The following is a 21,507-nucleotide window of genomic DNA, read 5'->3' as shown; positions in this document are numbered from 1 at the left end:
GTAACTTTGGAAGTTTCGATGCTCATTACCACATGCCCAATAGGTAGGCCCTACCAGAGATAACACCACGGATCCTCGAGATAATCAGCACAGTGCTACAGTGTTTGCAACGTACTACTAACTATCCTGCTATTATCGAATGACGAATGTTAGAATTATAGAATGTAACATTGCAACATGGAATGGCAACTACCGATTTTGCAGTTTCGTTCCGCTTCGCTGAGGCAGGATTCAGAATCATCATCATCGTTGGTTTATTAGCAATTTTATCAGTTCAATACACCACAAAAAATGCGATACAATGAAAAGACAGGAATACGTCGAAGCGACTTGGAGTAGTCTGTGGAATCAGACACCCACCTTAGGCTAGGCCAGGGGTTCTCAAAGGGTGGGCCATGGCCCACTGGTGAGCCCCAGGACCATTTGAGGTGGGCCACAAAGCTATTTAGTAAAATTTCAGAATTAATCTAAGTTAAGGTATATTTGTTATGTTAATCTCTACAAAATGTATTTTCTAATTATACGTAGGCTACATAAAACTTTCCATCCGACTCTAATTAGACGTAGTGGCACGTATGGAGTCAGCATGTACAAGTCGAAAACGTTAAAGAGAAACGGCAGCTTTTTCCACTGGCTATGACAACCTACGGCTAACAGCAACTAAAATAATTTTGAGTATATAATAACTGGAAGGTAATGATGAAGTAAACAAGTATTCTGGCAGGTTCACATGTCGCATGCCCTTGAAAGGGTTATGCAATGAACTCGCAATGAAGTGTAGGCCTAATTCGATGCATAGATTTACTGTACTTCGGCAGGTCGTATTATTGTAAGATAAAAATAGCCATAATTGCAAATTCTGGTGGAGGTATACTTCACCACCGCAACGAATCGTAACGGATTGAGGATTTAACGGAGCGCATTATTCTTTGGAGTCGGTTTAAAATGTCCTGCCTGCTTACATAATGTAAGAGTCACATGAATTGATTGTATCGTTGGATTGAATATTCTGACATCGCAACTTCAGCTGTTTTGGTACAAGACAAATATTGTACATTGTACAGCATGCATATTAAAAAATCTTTCTCCACTTCTCTGTAGGACCCCATTCACCAATGAAATATTTGAAGCTGGCCCAGAATGATTATATTATTCCCCACAATAGTGGAACTAAAATCCCAGACACACAGCGGATGCGGGGATTTGATCATTGTGTTTCGCGACGCGAATGAAGCAGCGGACGATCATAACATATTCGGCAGTTGTAGCCTATGATCTACCAGGCTGTAACTGCTGCACCCAGACCCCTATTAGGCGGAGCTCGAGGGGGCCCAAGATTATTTCGTTGGTTGTTTGTTGGAGCATATTTATTCAACTTGAAAAATTTCACCGCGCTTCGAGCGATTTCGTGTCCGGGGATGTGTAGATTTAAATATCAGCAGCAAATTAAGTGAAAAATGCGCATATTTTAGAAAAATAGGCATATCGCCGCTGTTGATTATCACGCATTGAACAGGATTGAACGCATTGAACGCATTGAACAGCACCTTTTCAAATCGGAAAATGGGCCACGGCCAAGAACGGGCTGAGAACCCCTGGGCTAGGCGATATAAAGAGGAGGCATGCACACTGAATGAAAGTAAATAAGATAGTATAGAAAAATAGAAAAGCGACAAGAATTGTTTTGCGTAAGCGACTGTAGGATTTCTGGCAATCCAAAAGTTATCTTCCAGAGCGCAGAATTTACTGAATCTGGTCTTGATCGAAAGCTATTGTCGCACTGATTCCAAAAATATAAATTAAAATAGGGTCAGGATCTACACTTTGACGAAAAATCGCCCTCAACATCTGAAATGTGAAATGTGAATCGTTCGGAACAATCGGATAACGTCAAAACAATGTCCATAACAATGACCCGTTGCGGCTCTCTGATTGTTCGGACAATGCCAATATTTCAGACTTGGAGGGCGGATTCTAGGTGGATCAGTTCCTGATCATTTCTTAATTTATATTTTCGAAATCGGAGCGATAGCTATACTGTCGCACTGATTCCGAAAATATAAATTAAAATGTGGTCACTGGTCAGGGCTCCGAAACCTGACCAAAAATCACCGTCAACATCTGAAATCTGCTTCATAACATGACCCATTGCGACTCTCTGGTTGTTTGGACAATGCCGATATTTTTTGTTAGTGGGCAATAATCGCCAGATTATATTTTCATCTGAACAACACACACAATGTACAATGCGATAAGATACGATGCGATGTAATGAACATATAGGACAGGGATCGCCAACTCAAAACGGGTCGCGGGCCACTTTTCAAATTTCGTAGAGGCCGCGGGCCGCATGAATTCGATATCGATGTAAAATAGGAAACCATGTTCTAAAACTCTACGTCAGTACAACGGTGAGCTATCTAACATAGGCGATGGGCATATTTGACCACAAAAGAAATAATATTTCATTAAAGGAATACAAATACAACAAAAAATCATTATCACCAATTAAATTATATTTTGAACTGTGAGCTGTGCACGATACTTGGAAACGCTTTTCAGCGACTAAGGAATCGATATTGGGACTAGCGAGATACGTTACTAGCTGAAAGACCATCTCCACGTAAAGCATGATCTTGTGGGGAAGCCCAAAGCCAGTGGTTCTCAAACTTTTTTAGACACACACCCCTTTATGATACTGAAAAATCGTCATATCAAAAATGCAACCAGAATGCTATAGAAATCCCAACGGCTAGTTTGATGGCATGGGAGGTTATGGCTGTTGATAACACAATTCCATAAGATGAATTCCGGACTATACACATAGAACTAACTATGAAACAGAGGTAAATCGCGCGGAACGCGAAAAAATTTTCATTTTAGTGCATCTCCGCCCCACTTCAGATGCTTTCGCGTCCCCACAAGGGGCGCGCGCTCCCCAGTTTGGGAACCACTGCCCTAAGCCGTTTTCTATGCGTCTCGGTATTGGCAGTGTTTGGGCCATTGCAAGGCAAGCCAATATGCCCATTCACATCAGCTGATTCTCCCTCGATGGAATGCTGTTGCCATCATCACAGCCGTTTTAGCTATAATTACGAATAGTGATGTTTGGGCACAAGAGAATAGCTTATTTTGAAACAACAACAAAATGTTGAAACTGAAGTTAATTTCAGCATTCAAATTGGTTTTCTTAGCTTTCTTCCTAAATCTCAAATCAGGTCGCGGGCCGCAGATTATGACTTGGCGGGCCGCGTGTTGGTGACCGCGCCCTGATATAGGAGGATGCCGAACGACCAGGTGCGGTTGCAGATGCGGTGTCTTACACTGGGATCCGCCTCGGCCTAGTGCCCGATGTCACTATAGATAACTAACCTACGTAGGATTAGTTATCTATAATGTCACAGTTCCCTTACTTCGAAACACTATATCATTGAGGATTGCCGCGACGCCAGCTGAGCACTCTCACTCTCGCCGCGCAGTCACTCATTTGCTCCCAAGCTACGCTCTCATTTCGCCAGGCACCATTGTTGCGTCACTATGCCACTCTTCATATGACCAATGAAAAATACGAGGCTGATTGTGGGGTTCCGGGGCCATGAGCGAAATAAAATTTATATTTTTGTAATCAGTACAGCGGCAGCTTTCGATTGATACCCGTTTTATCAAATTTGATGCTCGACAAGCTAGTCAAAAATGACCGTCAAATTGCCATAATAAGCCAAATGGAAAATGTGACCAATTTCACTGAGCCGTGAGATTTCCTTGTTTCCACACCATATAGGACACTATGGTCCACCACATCATATAGGACACTATGTTTACACATTCGATACTGCTATGCTAGTGCTGAAGGGTACCACTGATTCTGGCACATATAACAATCGTCATATTACACTACTGAACAACTAAAATGGGATGGGATTTTTGTTTGGCTTGGTTTTTTCATTGTTTCTGGCTAATTTGGGGCACTGATTCCGAAAATTTCATTACTTTTCCGCTATCATCGATCATTAACCCTCTATGGGGAACTGCTGGGATCAAATCACTACCTTCGAGTCACGAGTAATTTCGAGTCACGAGTAATTTCGAATCATCGGACATTTTGACTCAAGTCAATCGATTTTCAAAGGTGACTCGAGTCAAGTCAAGTCAACTCAAGTCACGAGTCAAGTCACTAGTCGAGTCAAGTAGAATTTTCGAAGTACGAGACATGATTCCTAAGTCATTGCATTATGCTGTTTTGAATACAGATGGAGTCCCCATTCTGAGTCGAAAAACGAATAGAGTTGATTACACGCAAAAGGCGCTGTATCGCTCACGCATACGTAGACCTGCTATACTACGCAAGAAGCGGTAGCCCCAGCCTAGAATTTTCCGCCAAACACACGATGAAATATGAAACCTCAGAATGTTCAAAAAATGATATGGTGCAGTACCCTACCCACGTACTCATCTATGATGTACAATTATAAACGATAAACGATATTTGCTCGATTTAAATCATACAAGAGGGTTGTTTAAGGTGATCACTGGGCACTGTGAGCAATTTAGAGAACAGATACATTGCTAGGATATTACTTTACTACTAGTTTACGACAACGTAAGTTGCAAGCTCCGATCACTGCAGTTGCGATCAATTTATCTGTGATATAACAATCGAGGCAGGTCACGCCAGCGTATATCGTTAACAATAATTCGAACGGATACAAGATACCGCGATTTAGTCGACATCGATTAGGCCTACTTGATGACTTGAAATTGACTCGTAAATTTTGTTTCGAGTCACGAGTCAACCCGCATTTCTGAACCGTCGAGTCAAGTCAAGTCAAGTCAAGTCATTTTTGCAAAGTGGCTCGAGTTAAGTCATACGAAAACGGTGACTCGAGTCATCCCAACACTGCTGTGGGGTGAGGTTGAGATATGGGGAATGGCTAAATTGCACTAGTAAATACCCCAAATCTCATTTACTATTATGTCACCATTGTTGAGGTGTGGGTTCAGGTTTCTCATTCATAGATTTGATGAACTAAAGGCATTGTGGCGAGACAGCGTAATAGTGGTATGATCCACAGCTGCAACACCAATGGGTTGCGGGTTCGAGTCCGAGTCCAAGTCACCATCTTCCGCTGCACTTGTTCATAACAGCTAGTCTTGTCCGCGTGGTGCGGTGCGGTACGGGATGCAAAATCGGAATGTTTTCAGACATAACGGCAGAAAACTCGGTGGCATTGCTCCGGATTGTGAGTGTGATCACCCCTGACCTCACTCAGTTCCTTTCGTACTGTTGCGAACTGCGATACCCGGTAAATAACTTTCGAAACGGTATTGGTGAAGCGTAGTAGCAGTTCCTCTTTTAGGAGGGTTTGTACTCATTTTTCAATAAAAGCCAACTGTCCTCCGAGGACGGCCAAATAACCACCTCTTTCTCGCATGTCGTCCCGTGGGTAACGGGTTTTCAGACCTTTCCGCGATTTGTTGACTAAACTCAAACGGGAACCGAATAATGTCCTGTTTCTATGTCTGTTATTTCAACTTTTTGCCTGCAACCACCATACTTGACGCCAAGAAAAAATTTCCCTCTTTTTGGGTTCTGAAAATATGGTATGCCTATACTAACTAGGCGTATATAATATGGAGTCTTTCTCAAATGATAGATATCTCGGAACTAGTGCACTATACACCAACATTACCCGTTCATGGTGATCATTTTATTGACTAAGTACTTTTACACGTCACCTTTTTTTTCTTTTATAATTCTCTCGAATTGATATTTCATGACTCACCAGATTTCTAATTACGAGGTTTCAGTTTTTTCCGTTTACGCCCATTACGTAAAATACTTCATTAGATACCTATTACATACGATGCGCCGCCGGTTTATTTTTGTACGCCTTATACCTATCGCAATGTTACTTCTAAAATTACCAAATTTATCACACCACACTTCACTTCTTCCATAAAACAAACTATGAAAATCACGTATTTATCTCCAAATCTCAAACACCCATTCTTACCTTCAGATTTAGTCATTCTCCGTTGTGTTCCGTATTACTCTTATCGCCATCCATTGACTTGTTCCGTTTCGTCTCCTCGTGTTCCTCATACGACTTAAGGTTCTACGTCGACGACACCTTATACAACCTACCCATAACACAATCAACAGAGCAACCAACCCTGTTACCACCATTATTACAACCACTGGTTCCACGATAGGTATCAGATTCGCACCCTCCATAATCATCCTATCGATCAAGGATAATCCTCTTACCTTATATCCACCTTCCATCATCACCAGTTCGTGCAGCCATCGAGTATAGTTGTAGTCTACGAAATCTGTGGTTGTCTTCTCCACGGGGGTTCTTGATAGTCGGTAATATTCAGGTTCGGGTGTTCCCAACCTTTGGTTTTTCTGCCCAGGCAGAGGTGATGCGCCAGCCATCGTTGACTCCAAGGTAGTATTCATTAGTTCGACACTGCTCGAGGACGAGTCGTCTTTGCCGTCTCCTGTTGAATACAAAACAGTTGTTTCGGTACTTACCTTGTGGTTGTGGTCCGGGTTTTGGTAGTCCGTCCCGATGTCGATTCCGTCATCATCTCTGGAGTCCTGCAGAGCGTCTGCAGTGGTAACCGGATGCACTCGCGTTGTTGTGGATGTTTCACCAATGATTTTCGTCATTCCGTAGGTTTGGTTTCACGCGCGAAGAGTTTGCAACTGTTGCTTCCCATAAGTCGCATCAGTTGGTTTGACAGTTTTATACTCCTCCTTTTTGTTAGCCATCGATTTCGATCGTCTTCCTTGCACCAGCCTCGCTTTCATCCGCCATTGTATTGTAAGGGGTGGCAGATGTTTCAGCGCTGTAGTGCTTGGATCATAGTCTTTCGCCGCTGGAGTTACCCACGTCGGATATTAGTAAGCGATCATGTACACTTCTTGGGATGGGGGTTTACCTCTGACGTCCGTCTTGCTACTATCGAGTGCGACTCGCCTTGTCTTGTAGTCTTTCATTTATTTTCTCATGAACAACAAAAATAGCCAATTTTCATTCGGCAAAACCTTGTTCAATAATTCCAAAATCAGGTATTATATCTATTGCTTCCTTTAGTGCTTTCGCCTGACCCTCCCGCGTCAGGTTATAAGGGCCAGAAACGAAAGGCTTAGTCGATGGGTCCTTACGTCCGATGTCGCATTGGTATTTCATGGATTGGGGGGCGCTGAGTTGGCCCCGCAGGCTATCAAGTTCGGAAGCAAATGGATCATAAACGGCTGTCAAGACTCCTTCAGGAATGGCGATATTTTCTAGGCCAGCCAAAAGTCAGGAGGTTTGTATGACAGTTTCGCCAGTGCTACCGATTGTGCACAGAGACTTTCGGGTTCCGTCTTCACGCTGGGACTGGTGTCTTGTCGTAAGGTTACATAGTAATTGGGCCAGCTATTGGCCCAATGCGAATCTCGTGATGAACGGGGTTTTGGTGTTGGTGGAGAGAGGGCGAGGTTTTTCGTTGTCAGCGGGGATTCCCAACCTATTCAATCTGACCTCTGATCTCGGCGCGTGCCCACGCCTACCGTCACGCCGGCGGATTCGGTCACCGCGCGGGGGCCCGTTTCTGGGGAGACGTGCATCTTAAAATCCCCAGACTCCTTGCCGGACATGACCGGGCGTGTATCCGGTTGACCGACAATAGCTGCTTCGTTTGAACCTTTTGGTAAATTACTCATAACTGTGGCTGTCGTCATGCACCTTTGGGCCGAATTGTTACAGTTCTTCGGACAAGTGCATCCACGAGAGCTTTCAGGACCAGTTTTCTCGTGCAGGTCCTTATTTACGTCAGCCGGGATTCCGCGCTCGACGTCTTCATTATTGGTGCCGTCAGGGATTCCTGACTCGACACATCTTTAGTTATTGCCAGCAGTGCTAACTGACCCGACACTTTTTCGACTAGTGCCAGCAGGGGCTACCTGACCCAACACTAGGGATTTCCCATATTTTTTTGACCTTTTGGGAAAGAAGGTAAGACAGTTGCCGTCGTAAGATCGGCGTATTTATGATTGGTGCCAGCAGGGATTCCTGACTCGACACATTTCGCGCCAGTGACTCGACACTTGCGCCAGCGGCAACGGCCTGCGGCGACACAGACAACGTGCCGGCTCGACGCTTATCTGGTTTGCAGCTTCCATCAACCCATCATCGGTTACAGTGTCGCGAAGACTGCTTCCGACTTTGGTTCCGTCCCGTTGATCACACGAGATCCCGTCATGAAGCGTTACTAAAGACAACCCTTCGTTTGCATTAGGCGGAGATTCAAATTTAGTCGCTATGTTTGGTAATTGTTGTACATGATCAATCCATTTTAGACCTACAATATCGAGAGGTCTCCTTTCTCGATCGCAAATGGAGCCGATAGTCCGTTGAAATTGATTATTACTAAGGAGTCAACGTGGGAGGAGTCACCTATATCACGTAGTTTCATGTCTATAGGTTGTCGCTCCTCCCAGCTTGGCGGGTATTAGGTTTCTACGACGTTTTTCAATTTGAGGACGCTTCCCGTGTCGGCGCAGAAAACCCCAGTTGTGATCCTTCGACGATCTTTTCTTTTCATAGATTGGCGTTCGCAGATAGTAAGGAGGTAATCGATGTGTTCGTCTTCAGACTCTCCCCCGTCCACTGAAATTGCCAAGAAATGACGCTGAGCCCCAGAAGACCAGTTGGTGCCTCCATTTGATTATAGTGTAGCTTCATGGCGCTTGCCATACAAGTATTCCACACTTGGTTCGATTTACTTCACAGAGCTCAACCCCATCTCCTGGCTCTTCCACATTTTTCCACACCCCTTATACAACCCGGTTTTGTCGACGTTGATTGAAGCATTGGTTGTAGATTGATCGAACGAAGCAGTGACCTTGGAAGGTCCAGCGGCTCAAACTATTCATACAATAGACAAGCCCCTTGGCTTATAACAACCAAATACTCCAATAATTATCATGCAGACAGCAATGAAGTATCTATGCAAAACTCGGTTAAGTTGCACACGAAACATACGTCAATCACAACACGAGTCAAGATTTAACCTATTCATATTCATGCACGATTAATAACAGTTCAATACTCCAAGGTGTGTTTACACCATAAATGTGACGGTGCTTCCTGCCGACAATATACATGCATATAATATACAAGAAATATGCCAATAGATGCCACAAAAAAACAATACCACACAGAGTTCAAGTTGACCAATTTGCCGACCACCTTGTTTATAAGAGTTCCCCAGTCTTCCAGATGCAGATATCAGACTGCAATTAGTCCAGGAACTGACCCCTTGTTTGAGTCGTTACTACTTAGGATCATCAAGTACTTGCGTGTCGATTCGGAGATCGGGCATTCCAAGTCCAACAGAACGCTGGGTTTGTTGAGGGTTAGTCGTAACGATATTCCGAATGCAATACCTCTATGTTCTTGGCTCTTTGTATCTTTAGCTCATCGGCTTTATGGAGCGATTCCAGCAAATTTCATCGAGATTCTCCATCTCTGTATACTTTGCGATTTCGGCTAGCAGTCGCTCCCATTTCATCGCACTGCTTTATTTCTGTATACTTTGCAACTGCGGCAAGCAGCCGACCAAATCAATAGCATGTCAACATTTTTCAGAGGGACATCGGAACATCACCCTTAAATCTCAAAAGACGTCAAACCCTTCCGCAATGCCTCCGTCAATGTCCGGTTTTCTGGATATAGTCTGCTACTGGATGCTTCGTTTGGGGCTCTGTTTCAGACTGGTGGATTTACATTGGCATAGAGTCACAAGTTCGCCGAAACTAGCGGACGCACCGATGTCGTCTTTATATGCAATAATTGGATACTACAACTGAGTGTACAATTCATGTGGACATCATACATGGCATAGATATGCATACATATGTCAGTCATACTCCGGCTCACTGTAAAAGCTCGCATACATGAAAAAATGGTGGCGCCATTTTTGGTAAAGCAAACTGATGGTATAGCTAACACTTAACATGCATACGACACAGTCCCAGATAAGCACAAAATGATACCATCTCACTTATAATGGTCATATGTGAACCAATATCCCAATTGTAATCATGCTATATTCCTTAATTTCCCGTATTGGTGTGCTTAAGCTTTTTTATTCATTCGTATATATCGTGCTTCATAGGCAATAGACTACGCTTATCGCGAATTTCGAACTCACATATCCTCCAATGCCTTACCCCGAGAGGTCTTTAAATACCCATGTTTCTATTGTCCTATGGTCCATTACACATCAAATTTTCAAACTTTTGTCTCGTTGGGGTGAAGGGTCCTGACACTAGTATAGGGGCGGGGTCAGTTATGAATGACGCCTTATTAATACCTACAGTTGTAGTACTCGCTATTAAATTACTGCAGTAACAGCCAACTATTCTACTATTAAATGTTCATAACTTATACCTATATCTAAGACATGTTAGCGTCATCTTAAAGCAATATGATGGTAGATGTCAAAGATTAGGTAAATGCAGTACTTGGACAATATAAGAAAGATAGGCGTCACGTTGCAATAATACGTCATAGTAAACCCTCACATGAAAATACCCCTTTGCAGATTGATTTTTGCCAATACAGTAAACTTTCATAGTTCGTACACGTAATGATTGCAATGCGACAAAATGGCGCTCGTCAGGCGCATTCACTTCATAAAGTGAATACGCGGACAAAGCGGGTTTTAGGCAAGTGTCATTTTCCATCATCGACACATCAGTTTCGAAAAACGAATGTGTGGATAAGTTCAATCATGGGTCACTTTTCTAAGGTCTTTATATTAGCAGTACTGGCCTGAAGTATTCCTAATGTTATAGGCCTAGTAATTCCGGTTACATTATACTTCTTTATTAATCCTAGTAAGTGACCAAGGTATCGATGTATATTAATTACAATAGTAGCCCTAAACTTTGGAATATTAGTCGGTCTTCTCCAGAGTCTACCACAAAGGTACCGATGTAGCAATTTGAAATCCGTTGACATTGTTGTTTGCGATTTGCGATTTTTGCGATAGATAGCCGGCAACTATACTGGCGCTTCAGCGCTAGGACGTAAAATCGACACAAGGCCCCGATATACATCACAACACAAAATGGACACAGTAGCCAACGAACTGGCTCGCTGCTCCGTGACCATTTACAGCGTCTCCACATGGGCATTGACGTCCTGATCAGAATGGTATTGAGTGTATTGACCTTGCCGAAATAGTAGCGCTTGTGACGTTCAGATATAGGTAAATATATTTTCATTTCGAGTCAGACCCAGACAACTAGAAAATTTTCAGCTTTTCCGAATTAGATGAGATTTAGAGCTACACAGCTTTTCCAAATTAGATGAGATTTAGAGCTACACAGCTTTTCCAAATTATGTTAAAATTATATTACTGGCATTTCGCTCTAATTCCGTGAGATTAGACGACTAGAATTATTTAGTTGTCCAAGCCTGGTTCGAGTCGCCTGCTTGCAGTACCAATAATAAATCCAATTTGACTTTGTCCTTGTTATTACTTAATGCGACAAGTGGGTATATTTCTGAAGCTATTTTTGAGTTAGTGCGTTTCATCTTACGTCAGCGAGGTAAATTGTCCTCAAAAACACTAAACAAGAATGCTCTAAAATGCTGACAAACCCATGGAATATCTAGGTACAAAGGCACCCGCCTTATTGTCGGCATGAATATGCACAGCGAACGGCACATATTTATTGACGCACTGCGATACTACACATTTACAACGCCGCAACATACCCTACGGAAACTTTATCGCTGCTAGTGATTATTTTTCATCCTCACTAATTCTTGGTCCTAGTTCGGCCCATGTAAGCTTACACGAAATAATAGAGTGTTTTTCGGCATATTCAAATCTTGACTGGAGTCAGGCTCACTTTCAACTAGACACTTTCGTCTCGCCAAATCTGTCGCAGCCAATTACTACACGCGACAGGATAGTTAGTACGACTGCCCTGGATCGCAGTTTCGTGGTGTTTTGAAATGATGAAAATATCATTAAAACTGATTGACTAAACGCGGCATAAGCACTCGTCATTTCCTGCTTTTATATCTCCAGACATTAGTATCTCTGGACTTTAATTAAACTATACTAACTGTCCTACTCAAATTTTCGCGTAAATGAATTACATACTTTTCGTATTGATTATTCGAGCGGGTTTCTGCAGATATGGATCAATACCGTTAAGCATGATCCGTTTTGAATACTATCGATAAAATGTGTTAATATGGTGTAGCCTTCTTTGTTTCATCCATGGCGACTAGGAATATATACCGCGCATGTTTGAGAACAAACGGAAATATTCGCGAAGGATTTCATATGTCATCACTAGGGCCATTTAAAGTCATATCTTTTTCTATGCATCAGTAAGTCGTGAAATCAATTTTAACGCAAAAACCGCATCCATATGGGGTACATTAAGAAAGTTATAAAGTCATATAAAGTCATATTTTCCTGGTTAGATCATATTTGAGTTATAAAGTCATATTGTTGTATACTTTAAATAAAAAGTGCCAAATGAAACAATTACGCACTAAGAAAGTAAGGCAATTTCCGATTGAACGAAGGCAAACTGTAAGGTTAGCCTACATAACATTACAGTCGCAGACTTACGAGGTCACACATTGCATTATGAGGTCACACATTGCATTGTGTTGCTACACAATCTGTTTTACTTCTGTGCACTGAAGTGGGACGTCATTTGAAGTTCAGAGACTTCCACAAGTGAAAGAAATAGTCAACGCATGGGAAGCTGAAGGAGTTTTTATAAAGAGCGTCAAAGATTCAGTGAACGAGCCAAAGTTGACGAGTTAACAGAAATATGCCTCCACTACAACAATATTTCAAACTTGATACTGAAAATGTAACGTACACTATCAAAGAGGCTCATGCTGATCTAAATGCCCTCGAATTCGCAAAAGATCCGCTTGAGCTCAAAAATTACATTAAGAAGCGATTGGACCAAAACGATGTGAAACAAATTATGGAGCTACAAAGACAAGACATTTCACCAGCGCTGTATGCAAAACTGCAAAGTGTCAACCCACATCAGCGTCTGTGGAGCGCTCATTTTCCTTACTAAAGTAATTTTTACGTCCAATCGTAACTTTAAAGTCTCCAACATTCCACACTACATGAAACTACTACAAAAGTGGTTTAAAATAAAAATGGATGCGTAAATTACTGTTATGTTGTTCATGTCTTACTCGTCAGTTCCATGAGTGACGTTGGTTACATGTAAAAATACACGATTTTCGCATAAAGTCATATAATTGATTTTTTAAGGTCATATAAAAATGGACCTAGTCATCACCCATTCGAATTACAACAGAATATGACTGATATCCAGAGGTGGTTAGTCACGAAGTACTTCTACTTTTTGGAAGTACTCAAGTAGTTTGCCTCTACTTCTGGTACTTATTCAAGTAGATCTGATTTTCTCTACTTCTACTTCTACTTCGTAATATTCTGTGATCTACTTACTTACTTTTCGCTATTTTCAGTTTGTCAAGTAGAAGTAGTCTAATTCCCCAATACGAACGATAACTTGAGGAATTCCGCGGCTGTTTTCATGGAGTACCAACATTTATTATTCATAAGAGTCAAGTAAAGCCCAGGAATTTTATTGCGCTTCGCGCATAGTAGTAATGGAGTGACAAATATGTTTTCATGAAAGTATCAGTGAATGTAATTTAGGTACCGGATTGCTTGGTTCCTCTCACACCGCATTGTCGTCCTTATCAAATATTTCATCACTGTAAATATGGCCCACCACAACATTTGAAACTACCGTTTCGCAATCTAGCAATTACCTATCATATTGTAATCTAGCAGCCCCTTACGTGTCTTGATAATCTGGAAAATCCAGCCTTTTTGAACGTTACACCTGTTTTAGCAGATGACCTTTTAAGCTTTGTGGACAAAATACAGGAAATATATTATCCGCTTTTTAGAAGTGGTATTTGTATTTCATTTTTATTGCGAGTATCATACTTTTACTTTCATAGATGTTAAAGCATAAACACATGTGTGGTAATGCCTCCATTTTCCGAAAATAAAACTAGCCTACACTAAATATAACTTTTGCGATCCACAATATTTGTTATTAACGTATAATAATCACGCAAGGTGATGTAACCGTATCCGATACATTTTCTACGTATTGCTCTTCGCCTAAACTTGGGGCCTTATAATATGGGGTAGGGCGTCATCCCATGATATTCTCTAAAAACGGGATGCTCTAGTAAACAAAGGATAAGTATCGCATCTTCATATCAATACTATAATTTGCATCCCATGATGCGAAACAATACTTATTATGTCGAAAATTGATACCTCCTGGGATGCATCAATACGAATCAAGCTCCCTGCACGTGCCGCATAGCTCAATTCGCAGCTTTTGACAGTCCATGCGAACGAATTGAGACTGTTTTCAAAACTACTTACTTACTTGAGTAGATTTAAAGTCAGTTAATTCTACTTCTACTTCAAGTAGTTTTAGGTGGCTTATTGAAGAAGTACTTCTACTTGTACTTGAGTAGATTTTTCCGTCGCCACTCCTACTTCTACTTGAGTAGCTTTCTTGACTACTTTGGCCACCTCTGCTGATATCATCCATAAGTCAGTTTTTCTTTTCTTTAGCAATTGTCATATAATTCGGACCCTCTCTGTCTTTCAGCGTTCCCTTTATTTGAATTCAAAACGACTAGCACTTTTTATACAGTTGTACTGTGTTCCAGAATAGCTATAACCATCACATTCTGTGGGATCCGTTTTTGACCACAATACCTAATTTAAGAAATTACGTCGCGGGCCATTCAAAACCTTGCCGCGGCCACGGGTTGGCTGCCCCTGACCTAGCTCAATCAGGGGTGTGCAAATATTTTCAGGTTAGTCAATTGTGAACTAGCGGGACGAAAACTTGGCCCATATTACAAGTCGTATTATTTTTCCAAATAAAGATCCGAAAATTACATCCTCAATGTAGGCCATTGCAGGTCAACCCCTTTTTTGCCTCCCCCGTCCAGCACAAATTTTGATGGTGGACTCAACAAATTTTGGTCTAAAAGCGCATAGTCGCAATGCTTCGAATCAAGTCAAATGACCCTTACAGCAGGGGTCGGCAACCTTTTGCTAGCCGTGGGCCAAAATTCAGGTGTACAACTTGGCGGGTCGGAATTTTCCTTAGTACTATATTTTACGCTCACTTCGGTTTGTTAGCCTGTATTGCTGCAATCTCGATCATACGAATCAGAAGACACATGTATTTACACTTCTATAACACAGAATCATTGTGACAATTGACGCAGCTTGCTCTGTGAAGGGTTTTCAACTTCTGGCAACAAGTCAGATGAAACTAGAATCAGACCCTATTCAAAATGGACGTCAGAAATACGTGATCTTAGCTTGCTCTTCGTGAATTCCATTGTTCGCAACTATTGTTCATATGCGTACGTGCTTCCAAAATTTGATACAATTTCTTTTGCATTGTTGGTTAAGCTGGGATAAAGACCAATTTCGAGAACGTACTCTTTGTCAAAATCATGCAGCGATATGCTCTTTGTATAAATTTTGTCATTATTGGCGTCCGCATTAAACAGAGCACTGAATAGTCAGAATTCATTTTGTAGAGAAGGAATGTCGTAAACGCGGGTGAATACTCGGTAGTTAAATTTCGCATCACCGTACAAGTGTAGTGATTAGTACTAGATTTCATCTCCTCCAGTATAGGAAAGTGAACATAATTTTCTCTCAACCTCCCACGCGCCTAGTTGTTTTCCCCCTGGAGTTGCAAATTAAATTTGTTCAGATGTGACGTTAAATGTACCAGGAAAGCAAAGTGAGATACCCATCTTCGATTACAAGATTATGCGTCGGCGATATTTGTGTTTTCGAGGGAAGTTGCCCTTTCAATCCTCAGTTCATACACTCGTGTAGGCATAACGTAATTGATTTTGACGATGTAGGTTACTATTATACCGTAGCAATGCCGCATTTTATTATGCAGTGCTGCACTGCAGATTGAATCTCATTATGAAACGGCGGACCGCATTCTAGTGATACTATGTCGCGGGCCAGTTTGAAGGGATGGACCATTCGGCGCCTTGACATATTATTATCGAAAGCTTCGACCAGGCCTAGGTTATAGCCGACGGCCCTTCTGTGAGCGCAAACGGCGGGGAACACTCTATCTCGTAATCGCAAATGCAGTTCGGCTCAATTCGATACATTAGGCGTTCTTTCATTTTTACAAAGAGGTAACCTTATTAAAAGCAAAAAATCGAGCGACAACATGTTGCGCAAAGCGTGTAGTAATAATAATTTCACGTCCTTCTGTTCTAACCAGAGGCTCCAATTCGGACATTCTCGCGGGCCCCTCTACCAAGTCTCGGAGGTGCCGCAGCCGCGGCATCACTAATAGGGATATTCAATATAGCAATTCCAAGTGGGCCCCATTCGACGGGTTTCCATAAACGAGAATCCCACAATCGTCAAAAAAATCCAAATTACTTATGATCAATGTTCCCTCTAATTTTTCACGAGTCTGCGCAAATACCCCAACTCACTGCGCAGGCCCTTGGACAACAGTGCGCAACCAGGCCCCCCATAGGGTGATAAACCGAACTTCTGGGGGGCTTCGCCCCCCAGACCCCCCTCGGGCTGCACGCTTTCCCCCGCTACTAATCATCTGTGTCTGGTCTTCGTTTAGTGGGCGTTCCAACTAAACGCGCGAAGCGCAAAAAATTTTCTATAATTCATGATCAAATCGGTCAATATCATCGAGAAATGCATATATTGCTATCAATTTTAATCCTGTCTCTGCTCACGAAATCACATTTACAGGTGAAGCTGATCGAGTGAGAGTGTTAGTAGTATAATTGCTCGCTCGTGAAGCGTAAAATACCGGAAGTCAAGAATGTTGCATTTCGAAGCCAGAAACGCAGCATTTTGAGCTAGCTAGCAGTCGAAAATCAGCCTATGGAGCTTCGGAAAAGCGTCATTGTGGTGCTTCATGGACGCGCATTGTGTATTTCGTGGAACTAATTACACTGTATATCGTGCATATTGTTGATTTTCCACGATCGGTTTTGAAAACAGGTGTTTTTAATGTGTAGTGACCTACATATTCCGCGGGGACAAATGACTATGGTATCCTGTCCACTGAATCACTATAGTGGTTATATCGCGAATTGTTTCACGTGGAACAGGTTGGTCTAGAAGCAATCCGTGAGCGTACACAATACGAACCAAATACAACCGCTCAGCGCAAAACTGACTCACTGTGTTAAGTATATCATGAATCACAGATGTATCCATTTAATGTGTTTATTAGGCACCTGTAATCAAGCTCTTTACAAAAACACGAACAATTTTATCATTCTCACATTTTTACATACAATGATCAGCGCACATATCAGATTTTTTACTTTGAAGCTGTTGCCTGGTAACGGTGAAGTCCTATGGACCTAGAAACTCGACTATCTGAGGTTTTAGGGGTGGGATCATAACCATGTTAGCTTTAAACACGCTTCTACTATATATGTGTAGATTTCGCGCCCCCTTATCGTCATATCACAAAACGCAACCAGCATGCTATAGCCAACCTAACGGATAGTTTGGTGGCATGGGAGGTTACGACTATTGATGAGAGATTTGTAAATATGAAATTCATACTAAAATACAGAGCTATAATTATGAATTGGAAGTAAATCGCGCAGAGCGCGAGAAAATTTTTCAGTTGAGCTCAGCGTCGCGATCCCCTTCAGATGCTTTCATGACCTCAAGGGGCACGGGTCCCACAGGTTGAGACCCACTGCCTTAGGATTATCATGGTGAAATATAGCCTACTAAGAATAAGTTTAATCAAGTCCCCGCATTAATTCGATTTTTAGTACGCATTTTATCAATATTTTAGTAAGTTTCTTCAGACTCTCGCGGGCCGCACAGTCTAGATATCCCTGGAAGAAGGTTTGGTTACTTCTTGTGACTTTAATTGTAACGGTATAATTTGCTACTTTGACTTTACTTTGAATCTGGATTAGGCATGTGAGGTACGTATAGGCTGCGTAATCGCGGCATGTTAACGAATGGGCTTGATAGTAAACGAATTTCAGCTTCAATTTATACATCCTATGATTTTAGTCCATACACAGCAACATTAAAAAGTAGGTTTTATATTTTCAATTTCAAGCAAACTTTCGCGGGTGGTACAGAATAGCTCCGCTGGCCGAATTTGGCCCGCGGGTCGCACTTTGCTCAGGCCTGGTATAGGGTATCTTGGGTTTGGAGAGGTGAATAAGACTTTAGATTAGTTCATCATCTCCCATCCACTACTACCATATGCATCGTAGTGCTCCGACAAGGCAAAAGTTCGTTTAATCCTGAAAGTCGTCATTTTGTGGCTATTTCCCTGAAAAATTGCGTTAAATAATCCTCAAAGGCAACACGCTTTCAATATCAAATACTGCCCCTCAATATCCCCTCTAATTTTTCACGAGTCTGCGCACACTCAACAACTCACTGGCGCGGTCCCTCGGAAAACAGTGCGTAACGACAGAAAAAAAGGTCATCACTTCGGCTTTCTTGTGCGCGGGATACGTTTTTCTGTGCGCGGAGACTTCGTCAGCAGTGCGCGGCCGCGCACGCGCGCAGCTTAAAGGGAACATTGCTTATGATAGTATCTTACGTTTGACACAAAAAAAACTCAGTACTTCAGACATTCCAACAGGATCGCCTATATGCCAACCGTAATTTGTAATTTCGAGAGCCATATTATGGCGAAACTTGCCGGGATTTCCACAGCAACTTTGGAGCGAACTTCAGCCTTTTTTATTTAAAAAGGTACGTGGCCTTTAAATATTTTGTTCAACACTTGAAATTTCCAAATTCCGCCGCGGCCCGTCCGAAACATAGGCATGGGTGCATACGGCCCACGGGCTGTCCCCGAAACTTTTACCATAAGCCGCTCGCATCTGTGAGCCCAGGGGCTCAGATTCAAACTGAAAGGACCAGCACGATCAAAGACAATCGAATAAGAAAACACAGGCCGGCTTTTTACAATCGGGATCATATTTGGTGTACTAAATTTTCTCTTTACAGGGCGCAAGCACAAGGCGACTTGGTGCGCACTACTTCAAGCGCGTAGAAAACCGAGCAAAACCCCAACCTTCCACGTCTGCAACTTCGTTTAGCTACCGCTACATGGGACAAGCAATATTTATAAAGTACTCACTCAGTGCCGTGATCTTTGCCGTAGCCTCGGTGCAAGAATGCCCGCCTTGCTCCTGTGTTCTTTCAGCTTCAATTCCTTCTGCTCCGTGTTGCGAGTCCAGATCAGACTGGATAGATGGTGATTCGAGGCTGCTTATATGCCTTTCTGTTTCAAAAACAAACAAAGAATTCCCTGCCAAGAGCTGGCTATAAGTTTCGGGCCCAGTTCGTGATGAGTTATTTTCTTTTTAATCTTTTTATGAATCACAGTTCGTGCTCCATCCGCGGCCATTAACTAATTGTTTTCGGCTCTATCAGCTACCAAAATGGCACAGCTTCGTGTGCGAGTTAATCTCTCTCATCATTATAAATGACCCATTATAACGACTTCGTGCACGAGCAGAAATGACTAAGTGTCACGATTCGGCCTCGGCTCCTTATTTGGATAGAAACATCGGTCGCCATTTTTGATTTTGCGTCAACACAATACCTTGCAGTAGCCTACCTCGCTCGCTGCAATCACCTTTTCCCCGCTCAGGGAAATACTTTACCTTTTGGTTGCAAAGTAGGTACCCTATTTAGGTTTTCTTTCACCAGCTTACTCAGTAACCCACACGCAACAACGTCTAACCACAAGAATTCTTCAATTCGGATTTCCATGCGAAGCCTAGCCAAAACTCCGAGATCTCAATATTTTTAGGCGTCAGAGGCATAGCCTATACGATTCAAGCCACGTTGACCCATAATTGGCTGAAGCGCCGACTTTGAGAATCACATTTAGCCCCCCTTTTTATCAAAAGGGACCCCTATCGCTTACCTATTTCTTTAAGTCGCCAGCGGGCGCTGTTGCTTCATTATTCGCGCACAAATTGCAATCGAGCTTTTCATAAATTGGATTATGGTACACAAATTGACTACACATGTCTTAGCAATTGTTCTTTTTGCGTTACATTTAGGCGTGACAAGTTCATGGATCTTTTATCTTACAACTGGGCCTTTCTTGGCGCTATTCTCAGGATATAACTTGGCCAAGCACTGTTCGTAAATCATGTCATGCGAGATTGTTCGCACTCACCACTAACGGCGCGCAAGGTTCACGTTAGAGACAATGTCGCAATGCTAAGATCAGACCACTTGCATATGGCCAAGATCCACGAAGCACCCCAGCATTCATGACGAATAATATCGCCTTACAGTTGATATTTCCGGTTACTGGAGCGAGGGGTACATTCCTTTTGATTTGCCTCGAAAGAATAAATAACTGCAAAATAATTCCCTATAAAATTATGCTGGATGCATGAGTTGAGTGTGCGTTTATTTTATCTCAGTTCCCTTAGATCGATAGGACTCTAGTTCTCTGGTCAGGAAGTAGTCGTTTCGCGCGAGTTTCGTTATGTAGCAACCATATGGCAGGCAACATCGTTATCTCATGTTCCGTCCCCAACCAGCTAAACTGCCGCACATCCGATCTCAAAGCCCACCTCGCACACAAATAATTCTTGATAGTTTCGCAGTATGCGGCTTTGATCATACTAGTTTGTACGTCAGCACTTCTGAAGATCAGCTGATATTTAGGCAATGGAACCCATCTCCAATACAACAGAGAATTCGAAGATCGCGCACCCAATCTAAGCGTGATAATTAAACCCCGACTCGCACTTTATTGATACTGACGCCCATTTTCTCATTTTAATTTGGGGTCGGTGGGATTTACCGTTGCCTGATCAGTGATCCAATTTTATGATATAAGTTAGCTTGGACCCGGTGCAGTACCAGTCTGATCCGGCCCGGGCCATACAGGTATTACATGACCTTGATCCAACACTCGCACCCGTTCCCTTTAACGTAGATATAGACCGCCCATTTTTTTGTGTACAACGCAAGCTTCATAACATTTAATCCACAAATACGATACTGTCTAACATCATATCAATAGCGCAATCCTTAGTGGGAATAGCGAAATAACATGGCTTATCAAAGTTATAAATAACAACGGGCTAGCTCGAATATAACTGCGGGAAACTAATGTATAGTCGTCTCCGCGTGGCATGAATATAGTGTAAGATTTAATGTACAATTACATGCCGCGAATGTTCGAAATCAGCCCTCATCGGGCGAAATCACGTATGGTGATATCGGGTAATATGCAGAATATGCAAGTACAAGCACCAATATTGTTGAAAATATCCATCTCTTAGCAAACGTACTATACGGCGTTGCATTAGATCAGCTTCTAAGCAGCACAAATTTGTG

At 42.3% G+C, this 21,507-nt stretch overlaps 1 protein-coding gene across 1 annotated transcript in view; it reads right to left on the bottom strand.

Annotated features, from left to right (window-relative positions):
* LOC145440486 (uncharacterized) overlaps positions 1 to 8,970 on the bottom strand; it is a 243,284-nt gene extending 234,314 nt beyond the window's left edge. Inside the window, exon 1 of the mRNA XM_080318104.1 lies at positions 8,952 to 8,970. The gene's annotated coding sequence lies outside the window, so the exon portion shown is untranslated. The remainder of the gene's footprint in view (positions 1 to 8,951) is intronic.
* Positions 8,971 to 21,507: the final 12,537 nt, after the last annotated feature.

Source organism: Botryllus schlosseri, chromosome 6 (assembly GCF_051294905.1).
Source record: "Botryllus schlosseri isolate E-star chromosome 6, Bs_hap1, whole genome shotgun sequence".
NCBI lineage: Eukaryota > Metazoa > Chordata > Ascidiacea > Stolidobranchia > Styelidae > Botryllus > Botryllus schlosseri.
The sequence above is the reverse complement of the archived record's forward strand: the minus strand, read 5'-3'. Positions and strand labels throughout refer to the sequence as shown.